The sequence below is a fragment of the Thalassophryne amazonica genome, chromosome 4 (genome assembly GCF_902500255.1).
Source record: "Thalassophryne amazonica chromosome 4, fThaAma1.1, whole genome shotgun sequence".
NCBI classification, from domain to species: domain Eukaryota; kingdom Metazoa; phylum Chordata; class Actinopteri; order Batrachoidiformes; family Batrachoididae; genus Thalassophryne; species Thalassophryne amazonica.
In genome coordinates this window covers 36,977,477-36,995,197 of record NC_047106.1, presented here as the reverse complement: position 1 = coordinate 36,995,197, position 17,721 = coordinate 36,977,477, and the positions used below count along the sequence as shown (strand labels likewise).

Below are 17,721 nucleotides of genomic sequence, written 5' to 3'. Positions count from 1 at the left end.
TCTTCTAACCGATTGTCTAATCGTATGACAAGATTGATGAGCCCATCTAAATCCCGCGGTTCGTCCTTAGCCACCAGGTGCTCCTTGAGGACCATCGACAGTCCGTTTACAAAGGCGGCGCGGAGGGCAGTGTTATTCCAGCCGGACCTCGCAGCCGCGATGCGGAAGTCGACTGCATAGGCAGCTGCGCTCCGGTGCCCCTGTCTCATTGACAGCAGCACGGCTGAAGCGGTCTCTCCTCTATTAGGGTGATTGAACACTGTTCTGAACTCCCTCACAAACCCATCATATGTCTGAAGGAGCCGTGAATTCTGCTCCCAGAGCGCTGTAGCCCAAGCGCGTGCCTCACCACGAAGCAGATTTATCACATAAGCTACTTTGCTAGCGTCGGTCGCGTACATGACGGGACGCTGTGCGAAGACGAGCGAACACTGCATAAGGAAATCCGTGCACGTCTCCACACAGCCTCCGTACGGCTCTGGGGGACTTATGTATGCTTCAGGGGAAGGAGGGAGGGGTCGTTGAACGACCAGTGGAACGTCATTATTACGCACAGGGTCGACGGGACGGAGAGCCGCAGCGGCGCCCGGAGGGCGTGCTTCCACCTGCGCGGCGAGAGCCTCCACCCTGCGGTTCAGGAGGGCGTTCTGCTCGGTCATCAAATCCAACCGAGTCGTGAAAGCGGTGAGGATCCGCTGCAACTCACCGATCACCCCTCCTGCGGACGCCTGTGCGCCCTGTTCTTCCGTTGGCCGTTCAACAGCCGGTTGACGCCCCTCGGGATCCATGACGCTGGCCGAGATATCCTGTTGTGAAAGTGTAGGAACACGGACCCACAACAGGGGGGCGCAAATGAACGGACAATGGAGAAAGTCAAATAACAAAGCTTTACTGTTGTGAATACGCACAACAAACACAACAGATTACAATTGTGGTTATAACCAATTCCAATGGTGTCGTGTGGGCAGGCTCGACGATAGGAGACGTCTGTCCGAGTCGAACCGGAACCACCCGATTTCCTCCGCCACCGAACCCCGGGAATACTGGAGCCGCCAAGTCCCGAACTCCCAGGTGGCCACTGCCTCCACTCGTCGGATCCGGTACTGCTGGCGAGGAACAGAAACAGTCAGATGTGGGTGCGGCTGCACCCAGCAACACGTAGGGTGGAAACACCACCTCCACCTCTAATCAACAACAACACTGTAGTGCAGGAATGCGAGTACTTATCCCAAAATACAGTCTCCTGCTGTTCTTCTCTCTTTCTGTGCAAAGGCAAAAGTATTCAATAGTCAGAAGACAATTCGTTGGGCTGGATACGTTACCTCCTTGGTAGAGCGATATCTCGGCAATGAGGTGGAGATGCCGTCCAGCTGATATACCCCTCTGCTGATGGATGTCAGCTGTCTCGGTTGATAGGTGACAGCTGTCACCTTGGCTGCTCCTGTGAGGCGGCAGCGCCCTCTGGTGCCTGGAGCCCGCACTCCAGGCAGGGCGCCCTCTGGTGGTGGTTGGCCAGCAGTACCTCCTCTTCAGCGGCCCACACAACAGAATGTGAGGCATTATTTGTAAAGCGCTTTGAGCATCTGATGCAGATGGAAAAGTGCTATATAAATGCAGTCCATTTATTTCGATTCAGCATGCTTGTTGATTTTCAATTCAACAGATTTATAGACAATAGTACAATTAAAGTGATTAATGGTGTATGTCAACAGAATCATATGTTTTATTTTTGTAAATTGACCAAAACTGGATCTGGTTTGTTAGCTATTTGAAAATATTACATTTATTTGTGAACTTTAAAATCAGTTTGGGGTTGTAAGATACACCATCAAATAATATAAAAAGGTTAGGACCACTGGACCCTTGGACCCATGGACCCTAGCTAGGACTAGTGGACCCTCTCCGAGCTCACTGGATATACTGCCACTTTGGCCCTACCGGTGCTTGGCTTGTGACAGTTTGAGGAAAGCCCGGCGCAACTCTGTGTATCACCATCACCACTGCATACGATGGTGATATGTCAGGTACTATGTGTCATGATAGAAGATATGTCAGGTAACTCTTTCAGTGCTTGTAATGAAAACTGGGTAGTGAATCACACGGAGACTGCATCAGGTCGGTCGTCTCACCCAGAGGACAAGTTGGGACGATTTAACCGGGTGTCTGGCCAAAAAATTTTAAACATGTCCAAAACTAGCATCAGTTCAGCCAGCCTTTCCTACATTGTGCTGATGTGTGACCACATTCCAACCTACCCCCAAGGACAGAAGCTGTACCGATCCACTCCTTGAGAAAGCAAGGTGGAGACTTTGGCAGGGTGTAAAAGTTACTCTAAAGTTCCCAAATTTTGTGTGTGCAATTTTTTGATATGATGTATCACCTACGAAGTATGAAGTCTATGAAATATTTTGTCTACAGACTTTAATATCTGTTGTTAAGACACCTAATAACCATTATTAGCTCCTTGGAAAAAATAACCCCTTTAATGGCAAGTGGGACCAGTAAGGCAGAAGAACAGATCAGTTTTTGTTTTGTATTTATTTTTGGAGAAATGGTAATTTAGGCATACTGTGTCAGATTCCAAGACAGCAATGGCTGGAGGACCAATGAAACACTGAATGACTGAATCATACTGTTGTTCATGTTTGTTTCACTCAGCAAATAATACAGTTTTATTATCTAATGAGGGCAAAACTGCATATATTAAAAAACAGATGTATTAATAGTGATATTTGTATCCTTGCTTCCATCTATGATGCAGTTGAAATTTAGTGTACATTCATATATTGTTTATAATGTATGATTACAACAATGCTAATAAAATTTACAAAACACTACTTTCACTGAGTCTCCCTGTTTATTCGTGCAAATCATGAATGCTATAAATACTAGCTCAACTTTTCTGATTATTTTAAGTATAAAATTTCCCCAAACATGAATTTTTATTACGAGGGCTGTCAATAAAGTAACGGTCCTTTTTATTTTTTTCAAAAACTATATGGATTTCATTCATATGTTTTTACGTCAGACATGCTTGAACCCTCGTGCGCATGCGTGAGTTTTTCCACGCCTGTCGGTGACGTCATTCGCCTGTGAGCACTCCTTGTGGGAGGAGTCGTCCAGCCCCTCGTCGGAATTCCTTTGTCTGAGAAGTTGCTGAGAGACTGGCGCGTTGTTTGATCAAAATTTTTTCTAAACCTGTGAGACACATCGAAGTGGACACGGTTCGAAAAATTAAGCTGGTTTTCAGTGAAAATTTTAACGGCTGATGAGAGATTTTGAGGTGAGACTGTCGCTTTAAGGACTTTTCACGGTGCGAGACGTCGCGCAGCGCTCTCGGGCGGCGTCGTCAGCCTGTTCAAGCTGAAAACCTCCACATTTCAGGCTCTATTGATCCAGGACGTCGTGAGAGAACAGAGAAGTTTCAGAAGAAGTCGGTTTCAGCATTTTATCCGGATATTCCACTGTTAAAGGAGATTTTTTTAATGAAAGACGTGCAGACGGGTCCGCGCGTCTGGACGCAGCCGCCGCGACGCTCCGCCACAGGAAAAACACCTCTGTTGAAAGCCTTAAGGACAAGTTGGAACATGTCCTGCCTGTTAAACAATTTCTCATATACTCACTCCACTGAAAGCCATCAAAAGCCGCCTGGATTTTACAAATGGTTATCAACACGGAGGTGTTTTTCCTGTGCCGCCGCACCGCGTCGGCTGCGTCCCGACACGCGGATCCCTCCGCACGTCTTTCATTAAAAAAATCTCCTTTAACAGTGGAATATCCGGATAAAATGCTGAAACCGACTTCTTCTGAAACTTCTCTGTTCTCTCACGACGTCCTGGATCAACAGAGCCTGAAATGTGGAGGTTTTCAGCTTGAACAGGCTGATGACGCCGCCTGAGAGCGCAGCGCGACGTCTCGCACCGTGAAAAGTCCTTAAAGCGACAGAATCACCTCAAAATCTCTCATCAGCCGTTAAAATTTTCACTGAAAACCAGCTTAATTTTTCGAACCGTGTCCACTTCGATGTGTCTCACAGGTTTAGAAAAATTTTTGATCAAACAACGCGCCAGTCTCTCAGCAACTTCTCAGACAAAGGAATTCCGACGAGGGGCTGGACGACTCCTCCCACAAGGAGTGCTCACAGGCGAATGACGTCACCGACAGGCGTGGAAAAACTCACGCATGCGCACGAGGGTTCAAGCATGTCTGACGTAAAAACATATGAATGAAATCCATATAGTTTTTGAAAAAAATAAAAAGGACCGTTACTTTATTGACAGCCCTCGTATTATTATTATATAAATACAACAAATGGCTTCACTTTTCAAATATTCAGGTAATGTGGTTCTGTGGAATAAGTGCAATGATCGCTGCAGAGATGGTTGTCCTTCTGGAAGGTTCTTCTCTCTCTCCCTGATGTCCCCGTCACACTAGAGCACGAATTGCATGAATGGTCATTCAAACGACATTCATGCAATTTGGGCTGCATTGGAACTCACTGCAAAAACTGATATCTAAGAAAGGAAAAAAAAGACTTCTTTAAAGAAAATTTGACTTAAGTTTTGTCTAAATAGAAAATACACTCAACAAAAATATAAACGCAACACTTTTGGTTTTGCTCCCATTTTGTATGAGATGAACTCAAAGATCTAAAACTTTTTCCACATACACAATATCACCATTTCCCTCAAATATTGTTCACAAACCAGTCTAAATCTGTGATAGTGAGCACTTCTCCTTTGCTGAGATAATCCATCCCACCTCACAGGTGTGCCATATCAAGATGCTGATTAGACACCATGATTAGTGCACAGGTGTGCCTTAGAGTTTTGTTTTATTGGGGGGGATACCAGTCAGTATCTGGTGTGACCACCATTTGCCTCATGCAGTGCAACACATCGCCTTCGCATAGAGTTGATCAGGTTGTCAATTGTGGCCTGTGGAATGTTGGTCCACTCCTCTTCAATGGCTGTGCAAAGTTGCTGGATATTGGCAGGAACTGGTACACGCTGTCGTATACGCCGGTCCAGAGCATCTCAAACATGCTCAATGGGTGACATGTCCGGTGAGTATGCCGGCCATGCAAGAACTGGGACATTTTCAGCTTCCAAGAATTGTGTACAGATCTTTGCAACATGGGGCCGTGCATTATCCTGCTGCAACATGAGGTGATATTCTTGGATGTATGGCACAACAATGGGCCTCAGGATCTCGTCACGGTATCTCTGTGCATTCAAAATGCCATCAATAAAATGCACCTGTGTTCTTCGTCCATAACAGACACCTGCCCATACCATAACCCCACCGCCACCATGGGCCACTCGATCCACAACATTGACATCAGAAAACCGCTCACCCACACGACACCACACACACTGTCTGCCATCTGCCCTGGACAGTGTGAACCGGGATTCATCTGTGAAGAGAACACCTCTCCAACGTGCCAAACGCCAGTGAATGTGAGCATTTGCCCACTCAAGTCGGTTACGACAACGAACTGGAGTCAGGTCGAGACCCCGATGAGGACGATGAGCATGCAGATGAGCTTCCCTGAGACGGTTTCTGACAGTTTGTGCAGAAATTCTTTGGTTATGCAAACCGATTTCAGCAGCTGTCCAAGTGGCTGGTCTCAGACGATCTTGGAGGTGAACATGCTGGATGTGGAGGTCCTGGGCTGGTGTGGTTACACGTGGTCTGCGGTTGTGAGGCTGGTTGGATGTACTGCCAAATTCTCTGAAACGCCTTTGGAGACGGCTTATGGTAGAGAAATGAACATTCAATACACGAGCAACAGCTCTGGTTGACATTCCTGCTGTCAGCATGCCAATTGCACACTCCCTCAAATCTTGCGACATCTGTGGCATTGTGCTGTGTGATAAAACTGCACCTTTCAGAGTGGCCTTTTATGGTGAGGTGGGATGGATTATCTCAGCAAAGGAGAAGTGCTCACTATCACAGATTTAGACTGGTTTGTGAACAATATTTGAGGGAAATGGTGATATTGTGTATGTGGAAAAAGTTTTAGATCTTTGAGTTCATTTCATACAAAATGGGAGCAAAACCAAAAGTGTTGTGTTTCTATTTTTGTTGAGTGTAATCTTGTCAACCATTTTTTACATAAGCAAAAAAAAGTCTTATTTTGGGAAAATGTATGTAACTTTTTCTTAATAAGTTTTTACAGCTGATATCAAGCTGTATTTAACTAGTAACAAGCAAAGGAAGCAGATTGCTTCCCTTATTTTAAGACAGAGAAAAATAAGAATTCTGTCTAGAGTTAAGGCACATTTTGATTATTCAGTGCCTACACATTTGACTAATTTTGAGAATTCTAACAAAGTAAATTTTCTTACCCCATTGGCATTTTTTTTTTGGCTTAATACAAGACAATCTGACTAGATTTCAGATTTTTTTTTTTTTTTTTTAGAGGGACAGTTTTTGGAGTGCTGCACTCACCTCGTACAGCATTCCTACAGCAGTTGGCACATTTGTGTGTCACTCATGCTAGAAAACATTTGAATGGCAGTGGAGTTGCAGTCATACCGCATTCTTACTGCCATACGAATGGATATTCAAACATCATTCATGCAGTTCACCCTGCAGTCAAACTGCATTCGAGCTGCATTCAAATTCCTAGGACAGCATTCAGAATCAGAATCAGAATCATAAGAAGTTTATTGCCATTGTCAGTGAACAGGATTCACAGACTAGGAATTTGCTTCGGTACAATGGTGCAACATTAAGAAGAGAGAAAATGCTAGGATAAAATATAACATATGTGTCAAAATAAGATAAAATAAAAGATAAAAAAAAGAAATATGAAATATGAAAGGCTGTGTGCAACAGAAAAACAGAGAAACAGAAAAAACAGTGCAGTGGGAGGAGTGCACTTAAAAACCAAAGTACATTGTCTAAAGTGACCCATGATAAAGTGACAGAGTTAAGCTTAAGGTGACTGAGTTATGAGGTGTTCATGAGTCTAACGGCAGAGGGGAAGAAACTGTTCTTATGGCGGGAGGTTCTGGTCCGGATGGACCGTAGCCTCCTGCCCGAGGGGAGTGGTTTGAATAGACCGTGTGCAGGGTGAGAAGGGTCAGCTGTGATCTGACCTGCTCAGCCCAGAGTCCTGGAGATGTGCAGGTCGTGGAGAGATGGAAGGCTACAGCTGATCACCTTCTCAGCAGAGGCCACAATGCGCTGTAGTCTGTGTCTGTCCCTGGCTGTGGTCCCGGCGTACCACACTGTGATGGAGGAGCAGAGGATGGACTCGATGATGGCCGTGTAGAACTGCACCATCAGCTGGACAGGCAGCTTGGCCTTCTTCAGCTGCCGCAGAAAGTACATCCTCTGCTGGGCCTTCTTGATGAGGGAGCTGATGGTTGACTCCCACTTGAGGTACTGGGTGATGGTGGTGCCAAGGAAGCGATGACAGACCACAGTGGTGATGGGGCTGTTGGTGAGGGCGAGGGAGGGCGGGGGGGCTGTGGCTTTCCTGAAGTCCACGATCATCTCCACTGTTTTCTGGGCATTGTGTTCCAAGTTGTTGCTGCTGCACCAGGTCACCAGCCGGTCCACCTCCCTCCTGTAGGCAGACTCATCCCCATCTGAAATGAGTCCGATGAGGGTGGTGTCGTCCGCAAACTTGATGAGCTTTACGGAGTCGTGGCTGGAGGTGCAGCAGTTAGTGTAGAGGGAGAAGAGCAGAGGGGAAAGGACACAGCCCTGTGGAGATCCTGTGCTGAGAGCCCGAGTGTTTGACATTTTTTCCCAGCCTCACACGCTGACTCCGGTCCGTCAGGAAGTGACGCGTGGTTTCTTGGGGACTGGAATTATGATTGAGGACTTGAAACAGACTGGAACATGGCATGACTCCAGGGAGGTGTTGAACATCCCCGTGAAGACTGGGGCCAGCTCATCAGCACAGTGTCTCAGGGTGGCAGGAGAGACACAGTCTGGGCCCGGGGCCTTACGTGGATTTAGCCTTTTGAAATGTCTCCTCACGTCCTCCTCTTGGACCGAGAGGGCAGCAGTGAGAGGGGGGAGGTCCAGAGTGTTTGAATATCCAGTTGTGTGGGGGGTGGGGAGGTGTGAGTCCTTGTCTTCAAAGCGTGAATAGAAGACGTTCAGGTCGTTGGCCAGCTTCAGGTCGTCAATATTCATTTTTCATTCAACATTCGTGTGGCACTTAGGAAACTACGCCAAATTCGCACAGCCAGCACGAATGTAGAGAACAGGAACACTACTGTTGTGCTGCATTCAAACTGGGGAATATTTGTATGGCGGTTGTACTGTTGTGTGACTGCTTCTTTAAATGGCATTTGAACTGGCATACGAAATAGCAACCGAAATGGAAACCCATCATTTGGAGCAGTCTGATCGCGTTGGCGCATCCCCATTGTGCCCCAATGAGCTGGACCCCCCCACCCCCGCATCCTGTTTGGAGTGGGTGAAGGAAATATTGTAATGTGCAAACTCTGTGGCGTGCAATCATTATGTGCACTAGATGTGAAAAATGGGCAATCACACCAATACTCGGTGTGTCACAGCGAGTCAGCGCGCTTCCGTGATGCACTGAAGTGCAGTGCGGCTGTCTGGATGGGGCCTAACAGCCATCTTAACCTGATATTACAGATACATCCTCTGACACATGAGGTGGACTGACAATGGATCTGTGATATCATGCTCATTCTGGACTTCACACTGTGATCACAGGCACTGCACATCAGCGCATCACAGAGATGCGCTAACACTGATGGATGTCATTCGACACCCAACAGTGTGTTATGGCAGGTCTTCAAAAGAGCGGACCACAGCGCTCGCCCTACCATGACCCCCCCACCCCGCGCTTGCTTTCCACCCAGACTTCAGGTGGCACGTACGCTATTATTACACACTTACTGTAAATACTAGAAACTTCATTTCACTTCTCAAATATCAGTGTGTTCATCTGCTATATGATATGTAGAACTGAAATTGCTGATCCAAACAACCAATGATTTATAAAGGAAAACCATGGAAATCATCAGGGGTGTCCAAACTTTTACATACCACTGTAATTAATCAGATGTGTGCCTTTCCAAATCATGTCCAATCAACTGAATTTAGTCCAGGTGGACCCCAATTAAGCTGCAGAAACATCTTAAGGATGATCAGTGAGCTTCATGGCAAAGACTGTGAAAACTAATGTACATATGATTTCTTAGATATTTTTATTTTTAATACATTTACAAAAAAAAACATTTTCACATTGTTATTATGGGGTATTGTGTGTAGAATTCTGAGGGAGAAAAAAACATTTCTTCCATTTTGAAATAAGACTGTAACATAAAAATGTGGGAAAAGTGAAGCGCTGTTAATACTTTCTAGATGCACTGTATACTAGCCACATCCGTCACTTTCAGTCATTTTCAGTCACAGTTATACCATCTTCTATGACGTTGCCATAGGAACTGTTATGATATCTTGTCACTATTTTAGCCCACATAGGTCAAAATCCTAAATTCTTTCCATAAAAAAAGTGAATTTCGTTAATATCAGTGATTAAACATTGTAAATCCTTTATATAAATAATAAACAAAATTATAGTGATGCTGAAGAAAATCATTTTTATGACTTAAACGGTAACAAAAATTAAAATAATTTTTTTTTTTTTGCATAGACATTGTATAACTTCACAACAGGGCTCAAACTGAGCACTCAGTACTACGGTTGCCCAACGTCCTGTATGTCTTTCCAGTTTGTCCGTAGTTTACCATGTCCTCGTTCCAAGTTATCTTTAATGCACTAGTAGTTTGTATAAACACGTCATCCATGGTGCAGATGTTTTTGGACAGAAAAAGGCTTTGGCAGACCTGTGCTGTGTACAGCCGCACTCATTCATCCAGATAAGCTAACAGTGTGTCCTCAGGCACCCCAAGAGACAGCCCCTGACCTCACTAATGTGGGCAGCTGACCTCTGGTGCACGTGCACATGCACAGAGCCATGAACTAAAGTCTCCAGCATAAATCTGAGTGCAACTGTAACGTACGATCAAGTGGGATTTACTAACCGTCTCTCGGCATAGTGTTGTTTATCTCATACCGTCCTCACTTTGGAAACCTCAAACACTTGAGCTTTTGCCTTAGTCCGTTATTTACTGTGTTCCTGTTTGAATCTTTACTTAGTTTGCTCACTCGAGCAGGATCCACATCCCTGGTTTGGAGCCTCAAGCCACTGTCACTGGAACAAGTAAAGATGTTTTTATATAAACAGTAATGTAATGTCCTAGTTGCCTCTTGAGTGTAACACTTCCCTCAGGGGCCTTGAAGGAAAATACCCACTGAAGTCACAATGATTTTCTCTCATATTTATGGTTTCTGGATGCACCAGGATCTGTTTGGTGCTTAAGCTACAGAGCGTCTGGAACCACAAGAGTCAACTGCGATGTTCACAATTCCCACTCAGACAAACAACACATATACAGCATCTAGTTCTTCACTTATTGCCGTAAGAAACATGTTCCAGCAAGCACCTTTATAAATGATAAAGTTAAGGTTTTATTATACATTTTATCACAAACCAATCAGAGCAGTTCTACGGTTTTTCAGTATTTATTTGTCTTTTTCTCACTTATACCTTTTAAAGGCATTTTCAACAAGAGCAATCAGGGATTTCTGACGTCTGCTAATCCGGATCCAGATCACCTCCAAAAAGTCTTCTGTGCCCTAATATTTATCTGTGGTGCAAATTTTGTGAGAATCTGTGAAGTAGTTTTGATATCATCCTTCATATATAAAGTGAAATCTTGAGCCAGAATCCGGACATGGATCCGGATCACCTCCTAAATTTAACGGAGTCTTCCATGGTCTAATATGTATTGGTATTGAAACTTTTGTCAGAATCCGTGCAGTAGTTTTGACGTAATCCTGCTACCAGCAATCTTTCAAAGCCTCTATAAATTGAAACTTGATCCAGAATCCAGATCCGGATCACGTCCAAAATGTAATGGGTTTTTTCATGGCCTAATATCTATCTGTGGTGAAGATTTTGTCAACATCCGTGCAATAGTTTTGATGGAATCCTGCTGACAGACATGAATAAATAAATAAATAAACAGCCATTATTTTCTTACATCCTTGGCAGATGTAATTAATCCTGTTTTTTTAGTCCCTGTGTTACAGTAGTGGAAAAGGAGTACACACTGCTAATGTCTGAGCATCATCACAGACCCCCCCCCCCCCCCCCCCGCCAACAAAGAATTTCAGTCAAAACCTTTCTTGAATGCTTTGCCGAAATTTGTAATTTTTGCTTTTAAAAAATATTTGTCACTTTCATAATTCATGTTCAACAATAATTTGCGTGAAGATTAAAATAAATGTATTTAAAATAAACAAAAGTAAATGTATTAATAAAATACAAGTATAAATTGAGAAGATCAGTTACCTCTGGTTTTATTTGTCTACTGTTAACACAATCAAAGGTTGATTAGAAATTGTATGCTCTATTGGAGAAGGGATGGACCCCCCCCATCCCAATGTTTATTTGTTTCATGTGACACTTTGTTTTCTAATTGTGCATTTTATGGTAAAAGCACCAGATTTTGCACAGGAAAAAACCCTTCTATGGAGTGTTGTTTTCTGTTTTCTTACATGCTGAATCCAACAAGTTCGAGAGAGTCAGATGCAGCATGATGCAAGCTTCACGTTTGACCCCCAGTTGTGCTTTTAATGAAGCCTCAACAGACCGTCACGGATTAACATAGTCTTCCTTTGGCAAACATTTTTACACAGTCTGCTTTAAACATGAAGATGTAAATATTTCCGTGTGCATTTCTCCCTAATTTCTAGTTGATAAGTTTAAGATCATCAGCAAAAAAAAAACGACAAGAAGAATATCCTGAAGTACAAAGCAGTGGAAAGTTCGTTAAAGTTCAGATACAAATACAGTTGCATCCATCCTACAATCAGAGTGCACAGACACGGACACGCATGCACGAGGGTGTTTGTGACGTCACCGCCAACTACGTGAGGCCTCTTCGCTCCCTCAGAAACGTTACCCACAGGAGACGCAGCAAGAGAGGGAGCTACGAGCCAACTATAAATGACTGGGCACAGATATCGTGGTCAGACAGCTGAGCAGCTCCTCAGCCTGCATCACTGCAGACCGAACGCACCAGTCTGCTTCGTCTTATTCAACTTAAGGTTGGAGGGTTGGTAAGGTTACATCTTTACTCGTGTGAAGCGCCTCCAGGCAGCATTGATGTGATTCGGTGCTATATAAATAAAATAAATTGAATTCAGTGACCCCATTTACTCCAAAGACGACTATCAGTGCTGCACGAAGTTCTTGCAAAATAACTGGAGCTTTGCACTTTTGGGAACTGGACTGAAATAGTTTTTACTTTGACCTGTGCGACTCTGGAGGTGTAAAATGGAGCATGCACCCACGGAACAGAAGGATGACAGAGGAAAGCGAGTCAGCAGAGAGGTAAATTTCAAGTACACATTGAACACGTCGTCCACACATTTGTCCAGTTTTGGAGCAAAGCTCATTGCACCTACACTGTTAACCATTATCTGATCAGACAGGAACACAACTGTGCTGGCACAACGCTGCCGCCAGACTTTATGAGATATTGTATGGGAAATTTCATCTTGTTGCTGCTCCCATTTTTTGTGCCTACAGCGGTCCACAGGTTGACTTGGTGATGCCCTCACAAATCCATGTTGATGGAGATCGGTGGTGGTGACTTTGAATCCGGGACTTTCTTATTGGGAGGGAAGAGCTCTCAAAGCCAAATATAACATACTAATATAATATGTGATGCCCACTGTAAGAGTGAATAGGCTCCTCAAGTTGATTGGGTATTGATCAGTTGGGTATTGATCAAAGCTTCTCAGCTGGAGGGCAAGGAGTCTTAGAAGGGGCAGTGCAGAACTTTACAAAAAACTTCATGAAAACTTACATGAAAAGTTTAATTCATTTGACTACTTTGGGAACATTAAACAGGCTTTTGCTGCTGCAATGTTTGGAAGATTCAGGTAGGCTGCAGGATATTGCTAAAACATGTAAAGTTCAAAACAGACATGTTTGTATGTTTAAGAAAAAGATGCAATGCTTTTCAACAAAGAATTTCAGTCAAAACGTGTCTTGAATGCTTTGCAGAAATGTGTAATCTTTGCATTTGAAAAAGATGTCACTTTCATAATTCATGTTCATCAATAATTTGCATGAAGATTAAAATAAATGTATTTAAAATAAAATAAATGTATAAATAAATAGATAAAATGTATAAATTGCGAAGATCAGCTACCTCTGATTTTATTTGTCTACTGTTAACACAATCAAAGATTGATTAGAAATTGTATGATTTATTGGAGAAGGGATGGACGTTGAGATTTCTTTTGGCTTCCAAGGGGAGGTGTGGTGATGGCACCTCTAAGTGGCTACAAAATGTAATGACAAGTGACTGAATGGTTGGTGTGCAGGTGTAGATATTCTTCATCTCTCTCTGTTTCTCAGGTAGTTGATCCTGTTGTTCCCGATTCACCCCGATGCACGATAGACTCCGACCACATGCTCGGCCTTGTGGGTATGGTGGCCACAATCCTGAACCTTCTGATCGTGGTGTTCGTGTACATCTACACGCCTGTCTGAGATGTTTCTGACACTGAAAGCACTGAATGCTGGACAGATGGTTTGAGAAATGAATGAAGGAAAACCAACAGGACAAGATGGAAGTTTGTTCATTTACAGACACGTTTACTGGAAAACGACAGGTTTCATCTTTGAACTGTTCCCAGATCTTGTGATGTCATGTGACTCATCTTTGTACAACTTGTTTGCCCCTGTGATCAAATTTCTTCTGCAAGGTGTTTTTAATTCCCTTTAAAGTTTGGTGTATATTTTGAGTAGCTCTTTGTAGCAAGGTCTTTGTAATAACAGTTAACTGTAATAAGGCCTGCGTAAGTCCTTATATAATCTTTATTGAGCCATTGGTCCTCTCTTCTTGCCATCAGTGGCTTCTGTTGGTCGAGGAAAGGTGGGTGTTGGGTGGTTCTATATTAGAGCCATTGGTTTACAATGGATGGGTGTTCGGTGGTTTTCCATTGAGACTTTTCAGGTTTCAAATCCCGCAAAACTTCGGAGAGGTCGCCGCGCTGTGAGATCTCAGTAACATTGAGAACTGCATTGAGACGCTCTGATCACACTTCACTTTAACCGCTGCACACAGACAACACAATTAACATCGCAACATAAAACTATTTTTATATTGTGCCTAAAACTCTCATGAATATATTCTCTGGGTTTATAGACATCGTTATTGCGTTTATGTAAACATTCAAGAATCACAGTCTGTCTCTCTGTTATTTTCAGTGGGAGCTGCTGTGAGCTACGCTCGCTTCCTGATCATGTCGTTCTGGGGGAAAGTGAAGTTTGCTCTTTAACGTCTTGATTATTGTTCTTTACAACACTGTTTGTCCTCTTTGTTCCAGACTAATATATATAAGATGTCCGAAATTCGATTTGCGCTGATTAAATTCCATGCAGATTAAAGGTAGCAGACATGGATTATTTGTTATAATTGTTTTAGCAAGTTTTCAGGGTATCATGCAGCAGTCTCTTATTAACGTGATGAAAAGCATAAAAAAAAGACATTTTTGTAGTATAATATTCATTTACAACTGTCATCATGTGGATTCTCTATGTTGTTTTGACTGCAGCGACTCTCTGGCACGCAAGGGATTATGGGATACGTGAAAACCCCGAACTGGAAAGTCGGGTGTTGGGTATTTTTCTGTTAGAGGCCATTGGGAGGTGACAGTTAAGGCGTTGGGCTTGAGACCAGAAGATCCTCAGTTCAAATCCCAGCCTGACTGGAAAATCACTAAGGGCCCTTGGGCAAGGTCTTAAGTCCCCTATTGGGGTGTAGTGTAGTGAGCGCCTTGTATGGCATCACCCTCACATATGGGTGAATGTGAGGCAATATTGTAAAGTGCTTTGAGTGTCTGATGCAGATGGAACAGCGCTATATAAATGCAGTCCATTTACCATTTATTAACTTTCCGTGTAAGACTGTTAAAGTCTTGGAAGTAAAAAGATTTACTGTCAGAATATAAGGCACTGCGGTCATTTTAGATCCAGGAGCTGGAAAAAAAGATAGTTAAATGTTAATAATGCATAATAGATGAACAAATAACGTAAAGCACACGCAAAAAAAAAAAGTTAAAACAAGGCCCTGATATTTTAAAGTTATCCAACTTCTGAATTGGTTGGGGTGAAACTGCTTACAAACCAACAAGAAGTCCAGTTGCTGTGGACTTAATTTTAAGATGTGGTCCCTCTTTGCTGGTTGAGTGACAACCTTCTTTCAGTTTATCTATGCAACGCAAAATCACCACGCAAGTCACCTCAAAGTGCTACACACTAGCGAGGTCTAGACCTTACCCACCCACTGAGCAATAGTGTTGCCATAGTTACTTTGAAAAAGTAATCCAATTACTGATTACTCCTTGAAAAAGTAAGTTACTTTACTGATTACTCAATTGTAAAAGTAACTAAGTTAGATTACTAGTTACTTTTTTAGTTACTTTCCACAGCTGCCGACAACAACCCTCTGCCACCTCAACATGACAATGATACTTGTTTTGCCAAAACTCACTTTATAGTCACCCTTTCTTGGCTTCAATGAAAATAAATACGTTTTGTAAAAAGTAAAATAAAGACCTCTTTCTTGCACTGTAACAGTAAAACTTGTCATTTCTAACCTACATTGTTACCTCCGCCAACAAAGTTATGTTTTTGGTCACATTTGTTTGTTTGTCTGTCTGTGTGTTTGTCAGCAGGATAACTCAAAAAGTTTTGAATGGATTTTGATGAAATTTTGTGGAGTGGTTGGAAATGACAAGAGGAACAAGTGATTACATTTTAGTGGTGATCCAGATCACGATCCGGATCCCGATGCTAACGCATTAGCATGTCTATGGCATTTTCAATGTTAAAAGTTAGCATTAAGCAGTTGCAGCTGTCATCAGGTTCGGGTGCATTTGTTTTCAAATTGTAATATTTCTTACATTTATTTTTGTTTATATATTAATAATCTAATGATTATTATATACAATTTTAGAGAAAGAGACAAAAAAAAAATAGATCACTGTGCCAAGGAGGGAATCTCGGGTCAGTGACCCCATGGCCTTGTTTAGAGAAGTGTTTCATAAATGTTAAACAATTCATATATTTGCAGTTTAGTTGAAAAATAAATTGAATTTTGTCTCTTGTTTTTGTCTATAAGCACATGCAATATCAATATCAGTGCTCAGATGACAGTAGCTTCTGGGAAAGGTGCAAGTTGCAATAAACTGTGATGCCAAGCGCTAAGGATACATGCTATCCAGTCCCAGCAGATGAAACATTTTTTACTATTGAGCAAACATCATTGTTAGACTTTTTTAGGTTCAATGATTCCACGGAGTGTAGATGTTATGGCGTCAGTGACCCCATGGCCTTGGTGGAGGTTTGCACTCTCTGAGTGCTTCTAGTTTATAAACTATTAAATTCTAACATTTTTCTAACATTTAAATTGTCTCTCATTTTACTTATTGAAATTATTATTATAATAATAATTGTATTTGTATTGTAGTTGTATTAAAAAAAAAAAGGCTTCAAAACTGGACCTTTAATCTAGGGGTGTTGTGGGGGGGGCACATCCTTGCCCCACGCCCCCATTCCATCTGGATTCACCCCTGCTTTGGCGTTTGAGCACAAAGAATGGATAACATTTATTTATGCAGAGAACATGACCAGATTTACAGGTAAGAAAGTTTTATTGCGTTTTCACATCATGTGGTCCTCAGAAAGAGAGTTTAGGTGCATTTGAGTGGAAAATAAGTGTTAGCTGTTGACAGAATCAGCTGTTTTTAATGACCAGATACGGAGCAGCTCAGCTCAGAATTCTAAATAAAGGAGAAAAAAAAGCATAAAAATATCTCTGTAAAGCTCAGTGCAGGTGTGCTGTTGTCTCTGCGCTTTAAGAGGTGAGCACGAGTCGTAACTACTCCAGAAAACCGCGGATGAAAAGCTCACAGCTCGCTTAAAGTGGGCAGTTCAGTCGAACCCTGACCCCCTGCCCACGGACCAAGTTTAATGCTGCTATCGACCCACAATGCAAAAATAATAGTAACACACAGTGACTTGGAGAAGTAACTTTAATCTGATTACTGATTTGGAAAGATTAACGCGTTAGATTACTCGTTACTAAAAAAAGTGGTTAGAGTAACGCATTACTAAGTAACGCGCTACCGGCATCACTGTTGAGCAAGCACACTGGCTTTTTTGTGTGTGTGTGTTTTCTTTTTACAGGAAGAACCCACAAGCAGACCAGACTCAGTAGGGCGACCATCTGCTTTGGCCATACTAACAAAAAAAATACAACACATAATTGTCACAACATGCAATGAGAGAAATGCTGCAGCTAAGCAGCCACAACCACAATCGTTAAAGTCAATAAATGTGTTTATAATGCTATTACAATTACATGAAACTGATAATGGCTTTACATTCAGCAGTGTATACAACTAACAGGTGTCTCACCTGCGATGATGAATGTGTATTTATGTAACTACAGGTCCATTGTGCCTGTATTAAATATATAAGGACAGTTTATGGCTTCTGTGACCCTTAATTAGAGTAAGCGGTTGAAGATAGGTGAGTGAGTGAGTGAGTTTATGGCTTCGGAAGTCCCTTTG

General features: G+C 42.7%; 1 long non-coding RNA gene across 1 annotated transcript in view; it reads left to right on the top strand.

Annotated features, from left to right (window-relative positions):
- Window positions 1-2,760, top strand: part of LOC117509144 — a 14,327-nt gene extending 11,567 nt beyond the window's left edge. Inside the window, exons 2-3 of the long non-coding RNA XR_004560267.1 lie at window positions 300-304; window positions 2,550-2,760. This is a non-coding gene — a long non-coding RNA (uncharacterized LOC117509144). The remainder of the gene's footprint in view (window positions 1-299; window positions 305-2,549) is intronic.
- Window positions 2,761-17,721: the final 14,961 nt, after the last annotated feature.